The following is a 10,958-nucleotide window of genomic DNA, read 5'->3' as shown; positions in this document are numbered from 1 at the left end:
GTCTAAGAATTTGGTAGAAGTGTTTTTACTGAAGGTAGGAAAATAATAAATGATATTGATAGAACTGTTTGTTGAATGAGTAAAAAAAATACTCATTTTTTACTATTCCTTTTGCTTATTTAATAAGCTTTTCAATTATTCAAGTTTCAGTAGACCATGATAATTTTCTGTCATTTTCATAACATTGCATTGCCTTTATTTTTTTAAAGCAAAAGTTAGCTATTGGATAATAGTCTGAGAAGGAAAATCTGGACACTAACCTTACGTCTGCCACCCACATAAATGGAAAACATTAGGATATTTTCTCTATTTTCTTTTTCCTTCAGAGCTTCTAATGTGGTTACTTCATCTGTGACCTAAATCTTAAGTCATTTTTTAAAACAAAGTTACATGATGAGTACTGATTTTGGAAAAAGGAAAAGCCCTGTTGTTTCAGTAGTTATTGACTTCCAGATAATTCTTTTTATATACAAAATTCTGAAATAGAGTGTCCTGGATACATAATACAGGAACATTAGCAATTAATTTACTTATTTAAAAATATTCAGCCAATATTTATGGAGTATTTTTTATATACTAAGGGGGGCAAACTTGGGCTTTCTGGAGCCCTGAGGCTTATGCTATTTGGATAGCCTCTATATATAAGATAAAGGAAACAAAACTATGACTGCAAAGTTAAATACAAAAGTGAATGTTTTATATAGAGTATAATTATATTAAAATAAATCCAAAAGCTTACAAATGCCTCAAGCACTACAAAATCCATAAAAATAGCATTTGTCTTAATTGCATAACACACTTTTATAATATTTTCCCTATGCTTTTGACTGTTTACACTTTGATAACCTCTTTATATAACAATTATTTTGTAATATCATTTCAAGTAGAGAAAAAAGAATATAATTCTGTTTTTCCTCTAGCCTGGTGGGTCAATTTCTAAAATATTTTTATTGATAATTTAGAAAAGTTTATTTGGACCTCATACGTCATTTTTAATAATTTCATAGAAAAGTTTATAATTGTCAACTATGGGAAACTTCAGTTAAGTTTCCTTCATATATGTCACACAAACCCAAACTAAAAGCTTTTCCAACTCAAAGTCCCCTTAGGAGAATTTAAAAAATACTCAGGTTACTTCCTTGCCATGTGGGCCTTGCTGTATGGTGGCTTACTTCATCAAAGCCAGCAAGGGGGAGAGTTAGTTGAGAGAGTTTTCTAGTGAGATGGAATTTATAATTTTTACATACTGTAATCAGAAAGTGACATCCTATCACCTTTCTTATATTCTGTTGGTTAGAAGAGCAAATCATGGTTCTTTTCCAACCTTAAGGGGAATAATGATACAGGGACATTAATACTAGGAATGGGGATAATTGATTGGTACCATTTGGACTATTATAACCATCCTTGAGGATAAGCAGGATTAGAGTCTAAAACTGCTCAAGCTAGAGTTGATTATCCTTACCTCTGAGTTGAGAGGGGCCTCATACATTACCAAAGAAGAAGTAAAATTTTTTCTGTCGAGAAAAATGGTAACTCCATCCTGCTAGAACTCCTTAAGTCCAAATTAGGTTTTATCTATTTTTTTTCAAAATTAATTTATTTATATCAATTTTTTTAAAATATTTTTTAAATTATAAGATAACATTATTTGAAGAACTTTTGTCCTGACCGCCAATTTATGAGTTTCTTCAGTTGGAAAGGCATGCCATTCATCTGTCCTGAAATGATTGAGTTGATCAAAATGTTAGTTCTGACTATATATTTGTATTAATCATAGAGAATGGCTGTCGCTAGACCAAGAATTTGTTTGCAAAATGGACAGTCTTGACAATTACATCAACATTTAATATAATAATAAATCTTTATTTTTACTTAAACGTGTTTTAATAACATTTGAGGATCTATTATATTCTATGATTTTGTGATAGGGGCTTTCCTATATAATATCTTTTTATTTCTTACAACAACCCTGGTAAATAAATGAAGTGGTTGCCATTTTATAAAGTGCCATGAAAATATTTTGGCCAGCAAGGATGACTTAAGTACTGTCAGAAATATAGGGAGGAAACCAAAGTAGCATGATATCCCAGAAGGAACAACCAGCTATAAAATATGTACTTCAAGAGCTCTCATAATATGCAGACAAAAATGTTCTGATAACAGCTAGCGATACGTATGTCACTGGTGACTTTAGCGAGAAGACAAAGTCAGGGAAGGATGGAGGTAGAATTCAGTAGGGAGTGTATTGAGAAGTAGGTGGTGAAGACTGGATAGTGTGCATAGTTATTTCAGGATGTTTGGCTGTAAAGGGAAAGAAGCAGAAAAAGGATAATAATTGGGGAAAGAGAATTTTGCTACTTTGTTCTCATTAATTTTTTTTGATAAGTATGTAATTTTTAGGTTTTAGAAGGTTGATCCATTTAAGTGGTGATTGGAAGAAATAGGTAAGCAGTGAGAGATAAGGATACAGAAAAGGAATTATCTCTAGTTTCTGAGAAGAGATTGGGGTATAATTAAGAGCACAACTGAAACAATTAGTCAGAAACACAAAAGTCTTAAGTTTCCAGGCCAAGATTTGCCCCATGTTTTAATCAGAAAAGGGAAAAATCCACTTTGATAGAGTGAGGTACATTTTTATACTTACCCCTCATTTTCCATAGACATGGTCAGAATTTTGTTTCTGAGCTAGTTCACCTATTATTCCCCAAGGCTCTTATAAATGAACCAAAAAGTTAAATGGAATATGGATAAATACGGGAAAAATTGCATTTTTGGTGAGTTAACAGTTCTGCTTGAATAGAGTCAGTCCTACTTATAAAGCCCTTATTTTAGGAACAAAATAATATAAGCAGCAGGAAGTGGGAGACCAGTTAAAAGATCGTAACAAGATTAACCTTATAGCTTGGATTATTTAAACCAATTCTGAGTATCACTAAACTCTTCTATCAAAAAATTGAATAGGTGGTGTTAGAAAGTGTTAGCAAAAGAAGCACTTACACTTTTGGTTATGATTCAATCAGTTATTCACTCCCAGGTATATATAAGACAGAAAAGTTCTTTGCTCCCTCTTAGTACTTAATGGTTGTTTATATTATTACTAAAGGATGTAAATGATATTTTTAAGTACAATGAAACCACTTTTAATATTGATTTGTGATACCCATAAATAATTTTGTGATCTCAACAAGCCACACAGTTGCTCTGAACTTTGTATTCCTTTCCGCTAAAATAAGAAGTGTATAAAGTGATCTTTAAGGTTCTGTTGGCATTATAAAATTGCGTGTTTCTAAGCTAATAATGAAATCTTTCCATAGAAGAAGTGACACACCTGTAACACTCACTGAAGAAATCCTCCCCTCTAGGAAGAGTTCCTCCCCTCTAGGAACTGTTGATGGTCAGGGGACAATGAGGAGGTTGGACACTGGCTACATCAAAACCAGCAGAAGTTTACTCCCCAGACACTCCATGAATACATTCGTGTTCAGAATTGGACGAAGCTAGAGAGGGAGGGCTAATGAGCTGTCAGATCAGCCACCAAAAGCAGATTCAGAAAGCAAAGGTATGAAGAGCTGAGTCTGGAAAGAGTTCAAAGCAATAGGCAAGGACAGGGAGAGGTGAATAGACTCAGGGCAATTATCTGGAACAAAACTTTTGCTTTTGCCTGTGTTTTAAGTGTTTATTGAGGCATTGTTTGGAGGGATTCCAGTGTTTAAAAAGTAGACCTTTGCGAAGTTCAGGTTCTAAAATACACACTCTTATGGACTGTTGAAGAGTGTGATATTTAATAACTAAAATGAAATGTTCTATGTGTCAGTGCAAAATCTCTTTTGGAGGTAAATAGAAAAACCAATTCAGACTGACTTTAAAAGTGAAATTATTGGCTTAATTAACTGAAATCTCAGGATTAAGACTAGTTTTAGAGGTAAATAGAAAAACCAATTCAGACTGACTTTAAAAGTGAAATTATTGGCTTAATTAACTGAAATCTCAGGATTAAGACTAGTTTTAGACAAGTTATAAATTAGAGACTTAAATATGTGTAATTGTGGGTCTTTTTTTTTTAACATGAAGCCCTTTTTTAAAGTAAGAACTTAGACAGTTTATTAAAGAGAATCTCTGAAAATTAAAATGTATAATATAGAAATAACAATATAAAATAAGATCCTGTACAATGTGGAACTGAAGTATTGGTAGTGGAAATCTCTGTCTCACTCTTGATCATGAGGACAGTTTTAAATAGTCACCATTTAGTATTATGGCTTTTGAAGGTTTTTTTTTTCTTGTAGATACTTTTTATAAAATATGCTTTATAATATTAATGATAAATTTTTGAAAATAGTTTCCTGTTTTAAATCTTGAACAGATGTTGACTTTTATCCAATGTTTTGTCTATGTAGGGTGATTTTTGTTGTTGTTTTCATTTTGTTAATCATCATAGGTCTTTATAGCCCTTGTCACCTTCTTTAATCTGACAGTCGGGCAGGGAATGAGTAAACCTCCAAAAAAAAAATCAGTTTCCTGTCAATGACAGAGGGGAAATGGAGGCCCAAGGGCAAAAACAACCAATAGTTTTTACATGATGACAAATGTCTGTGTCCACTTCCCTCCCATACCAGCTCAGAGTGCCTTAGCAGGTCTCAGGTCAGCCTCGGTGCACAAACAAAGAATCGCCTTCCTCCTTACCTCTGATGTCCCATTTTGGACCCTCTGGGCCAAGGAATAGAAAAGGAAATATATCTACAGAATGGCCAAATAGTTAAGAGGGCAGAGACTCCAAGCACTGGTAAAATGAGGCGTCAACACCCAGGATTTCAGGGCAGTTGCTGACTTAGGCTATAAAGCATATGTAAGAGAGCATTTTTTCTTGCCCAGAGGGCAGCCTGGCCAGGTAAATTATCTTACAGTCCATAGACATGGAGTCAGTTTTCTGTTCACTGCTTTCAAGATGTTCATCTCTGTGGTTCTTCTGACCTTCTGGTTCCTGGACCTGGTACTTTTAGACTGAAGGTGTCATTTGTGGCAATATTCCAAAGGGTGGGCTCCACATTTCTGAACTTCAAAATTTATCATTAATCTCCATACCTTCCTCCTAGTTGTCTCCATGGAAGCCTTCCTTTTCAAACAGGAACTTCAAACCACAACTACTCTTCTGCCACCAGAAAACCAAGAAAAAACCGATCTTGAAATGCTTTCCACCCAATTTTTTTTTCAAAGGGAACTTATATTATTCTACCAAATTAAAGAATTCCAAACTAAATACAAGTTTAATCTCAAGTAGGAATGCTGGTGCCCAAAAGGGAAAAATAAAACAATTAAATTCTAGACTAATAATTTTTGAGGTGCGATGATGTTATGTAACGTATGTCTTTTCATTTTCTAGCTAACAATGTCAACTCACTAGGGAAATGTCAGAGGGTAAACTTTGGTAATTTCAAGATAATTGATTGGCTTGGATGATAGGCATCAATTTGGAGATAACGGTACTTCATATAGTTGCTTTGTGTTTTGAAATGAAATATTTACAAAATGCTAGTTTTGTTTGGGGACATAGTAAAATATTAAGTTATAATAACTATGTTACATGTGAAGTTGCTGAGAAAGTATTGCCAAGATAGACTGAGATCCTTGACTAACCCATAAAAGCTTATTTGCTTCATTAGGGAACTGATGATGCTATTGCAAAAGTACACAGCAAAATTTAGGCCATCTCTGCTTCTCCATGCTTTGGAACTTTTAAAAATAAATTTCTGTACTGGAAATCTTTTTGCCTTATGGTATAAATAGCTGATTTGATAATTCGCATGTTCTCATGAAAGCACAAACACCTAAAACACAGGGAAAGTCCTTCTAAGTTTGCACTATCCTCATTCCTTCGGGCTACAGGAGAGATCAGCTGGAAATAAAGAGTTCGAGATATAGAGAAGGGAGAAATACTGTAACCAGAGAGGCTTCATGTGACTTTCAGATTTGGGCAAGAAGAATGTGAAATTCTGCATGCCACTCCAAGGTCTAAGGTATGTGTCACCGTGAAAGCAATCACTTTCCAAGAATCAAGTATAAGGGTGAGGGAAATAATATTTTTTCAGTACTTACTATGTGTCAGGCTCCAACTAGGATAATTTACATATGTTGTTTCATTTAATCCCCGAGTGAAATACTATAATTTTATATCACCATTTAATTTTAAACAGCTTACAGAATCTTCCTGAAACATACCAATTCTCAAAACTGCACATAGTACTCACTCAAGAAAAGTTTACTGTGATTTTTCATTGAGGGAAAATGGTTTGCTCAATACCACAAAGCCAGGATGCGGTGGAATTTAAACTCAGAGCAATTCTTCCAATTCCAAGCACTTTTTACTACACTCTGCCTCTTGATAAAAAAGAATTCCATTGTCCTGCTGTTCCTGAATATGCACACAGATGTACACATGCACACTACCTGCTACTCCTCTCATGGACCTTCATACTTTTCATTCCTATTATTTTTATGCAATCATGTAGACACCTGTTTCAGTAGACAGGAAAATAGCCTCTTAAAGATGTCTACATCCTAATCCTTGAAACCTGTGAATATGTTACCTTACATGGTAGAAGGGTAAGGATCTTTAAGATGGGAAGTTTATCTTGGGTTATCCAGGGGTTGCCCAGCATTGTCATAAATATCCTTATAAAAGAGGGGCAGGGGAATCAGACTCAGAGAAGCAGAAGTTCGAGTGATAGGGCCAGGAGCTGTGGAGTGCAGGTAGCCTCTAGAAGCTGTTAAAAAGCAAGGAAGAGTCTCCCCTAGAGTTTCCAGGAGGAACACAGCTTTGCTGACACCTTGAGTTTAGCCCAGTAAAACTGATCTTGGACATCTCACCCCCAAACTTGTAAAATAATGAAGTTTGTGGTAATTTGTTATAGCTGCAATAGGAAACTAATACAGCTTCTTTCTTTTTATTCTTTTTTACCATATTCCTCTCTACTAATCTACTAAAATATCTTGGCATTAAGGACCAGGTAATTATTAATGTTTTTAATGACAGCAAACATTTATTTTTCAGTTTTTGCTTGTCTTATCCCATTGAATGTTCACATGACAGTGGCACAAATGTCAGCAGCCTGGGTATCCCTCAAGTCTCTGACTTTCTGGGATTACCCTTTCTTTTAATGCTTGAAATAAATTGGGTATGGAATGCAATCCTGGTAATTTGAAAAATACAGAATTCTTTTCAGATTCCTTGTGGGTTATTAGGGAATTTCATTTGTTTAATTGTCTTTTGCATTAAATGCTTGTTTGGATGACTATTTATTTATTCTCTAAAATCTTGCTCCCTGAGTAGAATGGTGCTTTCTGGTGGCTAAGGGGTGGGGGAAATGAGGAGATGTTAATCAAAGTTTACAAATATGTCGTTATAAGCTGAATAAGTTCTAAGGATCTAATGGATAGCATGGTGACTATAGTTAACAAAACTGTATTTGATACTTGAATTGCTAGAAGAGTAGATGTTGAATGTTCTCACCTCATACAAAATGGTATGTGAGGGCATGGATGTATTAACTAACCTTATTGTGGTAATCCTTTTACAGTATGTACATGTATCGAATCATCAAGTTGTACACCTTAAACTTACACAATGTTATATGTCAATTACATCTCAGTAACACTGGAAAAAAATTTCACTCCCAGTGACCGCAACTCTTTTCGAAAGAAAAGAGCTATGCCAAAATAAATGTGAGACAAAGAACTTCGTTTGTCCCTAGTCACTATCTATTTAGTTTATCTGAAAAGCATATTAGCAATAACATGAAGTACTGTGCATAGCAGAATTTTTCCCAAAGATTAGAATAAATGGAGTGGGTTGATATTAAAATCCAGCAGTGTATTAAATATTTAATATTAGCGGGCACCTGGGTGGCTCAGTTGGTTGGACATCTGACTCCTGATTTCAGCTCAGGTCATGATCTCACAGTTGCTGAGTGCGAGCCCCAGATTGGGCTCTGCGTGGACAGCATGGAGCCTGCTTGGAATCTCCCCTCCCCCCCCCCACCTCCCTCTCTCTGCCCCTCCCCTGCTCGCTCTCTCTTCCTCTCCCTCTCCCTCTCAAATAAAATAAACATTAAAAATTTTTAAATATTTAACATAAACTGCTGATTGGAAACTGTCTTTGCTTGTTTTTAACTTTGGCAGTTTCTTACTGGGTCTCCATTCCCTTCCCTCATGTTAACGGACTCTGTGTTTCTTCCTAGATTTCTTCCTTTTTCGCCTAGTCTGCCACTGTCCATTAAAACAATTATTTTTTTCTCATCTAGAATTTTTCAAAACTCTCTTACAACCACCTCCAGAGAAAGTAGTTTGTTACCAAACTCCCGGAGCAAAGAGAGGATCAGTTTGAAGGAGTATCCCAAAAGGACAGACTTAGGGAAGGGTTTTTATAGGGCTTGGAGGGTTGGGGTATTAGTTACTAGATAGCATTAGAGCAGAAGTTAGGAAGAAAGATCTTATAAATGAAGGGATTTGCTGGAACAGCCAGTGGTCTTAGTTTTGGAATATGTGTATCCTTATAGGGTTACTCTGAAATCAGTTTGATTTTTGGTCTTATACTGGAGCACAAGGGTTTGAAGTAGCTGGTATTAAATTTAAGCTTTAACTCTTTAAACTATTTCAAGGCCTGTTTTGTACATCCAAAAACTCTTTTAACAACTTTCTAAAACAAAGAGCACTTCTCTTTGTTTTTCCACACTTTGTTGGCATAAAGCACTCCCAGAACCATTAAAATTAGAGCTTTTTCTAAAATGAGTAAATTCTTAGAAAATGGTGTCATTCTGTCCAGAATCTGTTAGGCACAAAAAAAAAAAATGCCTCCCAATTGGAACTCAGAATCAAAAGTAAGTTTCTTTTGTTTAAAATCACATATTTTCCTTCCTGTGATATTATACAGTGCATTTTAGTGTATTTTTTCATTCTCAATTTTAAGGTGAGGAAACTGATGCTTATAGATGGTAAGTAACTTGTCAAAGGTGTGATAAAGAGGTGTGATATCTCTCTGCAATCCAAGCTGATTTGTCTGGGAACTTCCTATGAGAAAGCACACAACATGTGAGACTCTTGCACGCTGTTATTCCCTCATGCGCCAGGCTTTAGAGCTTTTTTATTTTAGTAGATAAAACATACTACGATTTATGGATTTAGTTCACATCTTTGTAAGAGCAAAAACACAATTAATAATAATGCTGCAGTATAAAAGTTTTCAGTGTAAAATGCTTCCTAGAATGAACTCTCCTCTAACTTTTACTTTGGAGGAAAGCAGAAGTTACCTACTTGCCCTATTTATAAGGAGCTCATGAGAAATTTTGAGAACTTCTACCTATACATCCACTCTTCTCATCCTCCCTCTTGCCCAGGATCTGTCTATGCTGCACCCCAATGCTTGAGAAAGAAGCATGTTTGGGAGCAATACTATCTCTGTCAGACTAGCCCCATGTCTATAAAGCCAGCTGCAACACAACCAACTACTTTATTGAATGTTTATATTGTGATTGGCATTGTGCTGGAATGTGGTTTCTTAACATGTGCCCCTTCCCCATCTGAGTGGGTGTGCAAGTGTGTATTGTACGTTATCAAGCAGAATACAACCATCAAGCTTATCAGGAACACACCTGGAATAAAAAGAATGCCTTAGAATTTGGTTATTGCTTCAATAAGATTTCCTTCAGACCTACTTGGTGCTAAGATAGATATCTAGATGTCCATTGTGATGGAGGGGGGAGACTGACTTTTGTGTCTGATATAGGGAAATAATCTTACTTCTTTTTGTTACAGGAGGAAAATAAGAGTTTTCTGTGTGTGGGGCCTCTTTCTTGCTAATATTGGTCACCTCTCATAGCATCACAGCCAACTAGAGTTCAGGATACAAGTGAGGGGCACATAACACAGAGATCCTGTTCTGCAATACTCATACAATCACATTGACTATTAAACCTCTATGAGATAGATATTTTAAATAATCATCTTACAAATGAAGACCCTGTTCCAGGAGAACAATTAATTTGTCAGAGGTAGGAGAACTAGAGCTTACATTTGAAGTTGTATCCAGTTAGGTTAAGTAAACTGTCCAAAGTTGGTATGCTCGGGTTGACTTTGGAATCAGCTCAGTTCAGTGTAAATCCAAACACTAGGCTTATGTCTGTTATGCTCTGCCATCCCTTCTATGTATTTTAAGATGAGCTACCACATAATTGGGTTTTTTAAAAAATATTTACCACTGTGCTTATTAGAATCCAAGTGTCTTAGGGTTTCTCTTTTCTATAATGTTTAGTAATGATTCATTTTAACCTAGTAATTATGTGAAAGGATGAGCATCAGAAGACCAAAATTAATGAAAGTAAAATTTTTTTGGAAAAATTCATGTTTGTTTACTAATTTTCTTTTAGGCCAAACTACTTTCTTACATGCTAATTTACCTGGGTTGCAATGCCTTGTATTATCTCTTATCATACCTTGAATTTCTCTTGAAATTCACACATCCTTTTTGTTTTTGTTTTTGTTTTTGTTTTTGTTTTTTGGAATGTAATGAGAGTTGTACAGTGGTCAGATTTATACACCACAGAGACAGGGAAAAAATGCTCTGGTTTCACTGATGACATGAATCAATTCTTGGTACATAGCAGATAATCAAAGGCTTATTGAAACTTAAAATGAATCATTATTTAAATCAACATCTAAAATGAATCATAAGTTTTAAAAAAATCTGTTAATTTTCAATGTTGAATGAAGGACATTGCTGTCTTTAGTCATATTTAAAGGTAACTTTTGTTTGAAAACTCAGGAAGATAATATTGTTTCTGAAGTTAAAATTTAGTCACTCATGAAGTGGAATTTACCGTGTAAATTATGTAGGTCATGTAAACATTGTTTCTGGCTTTCAGAAAATATTGAGGATTTCACCATTTCCAATTGGAAAATAAGGC

The sequence above is a fragment of the Acinonyx jubatus genome, chromosome F2 (assembly GCF_027475565.1).
Source record: "Acinonyx jubatus isolate Ajub_Pintada_27869175 chromosome F2, VMU_Ajub_asm_v1.0, whole genome shotgun sequence".
Taxonomy (NCBI): domain Eukaryota; kingdom Metazoa; phylum Chordata; class Mammalia; order Carnivora; family Felidae; genus Acinonyx; species Acinonyx jubatus.
The sequence above is the reverse complement of the archived record's forward strand: the minus strand, read 5'-3'. Positions refer to the sequence as shown.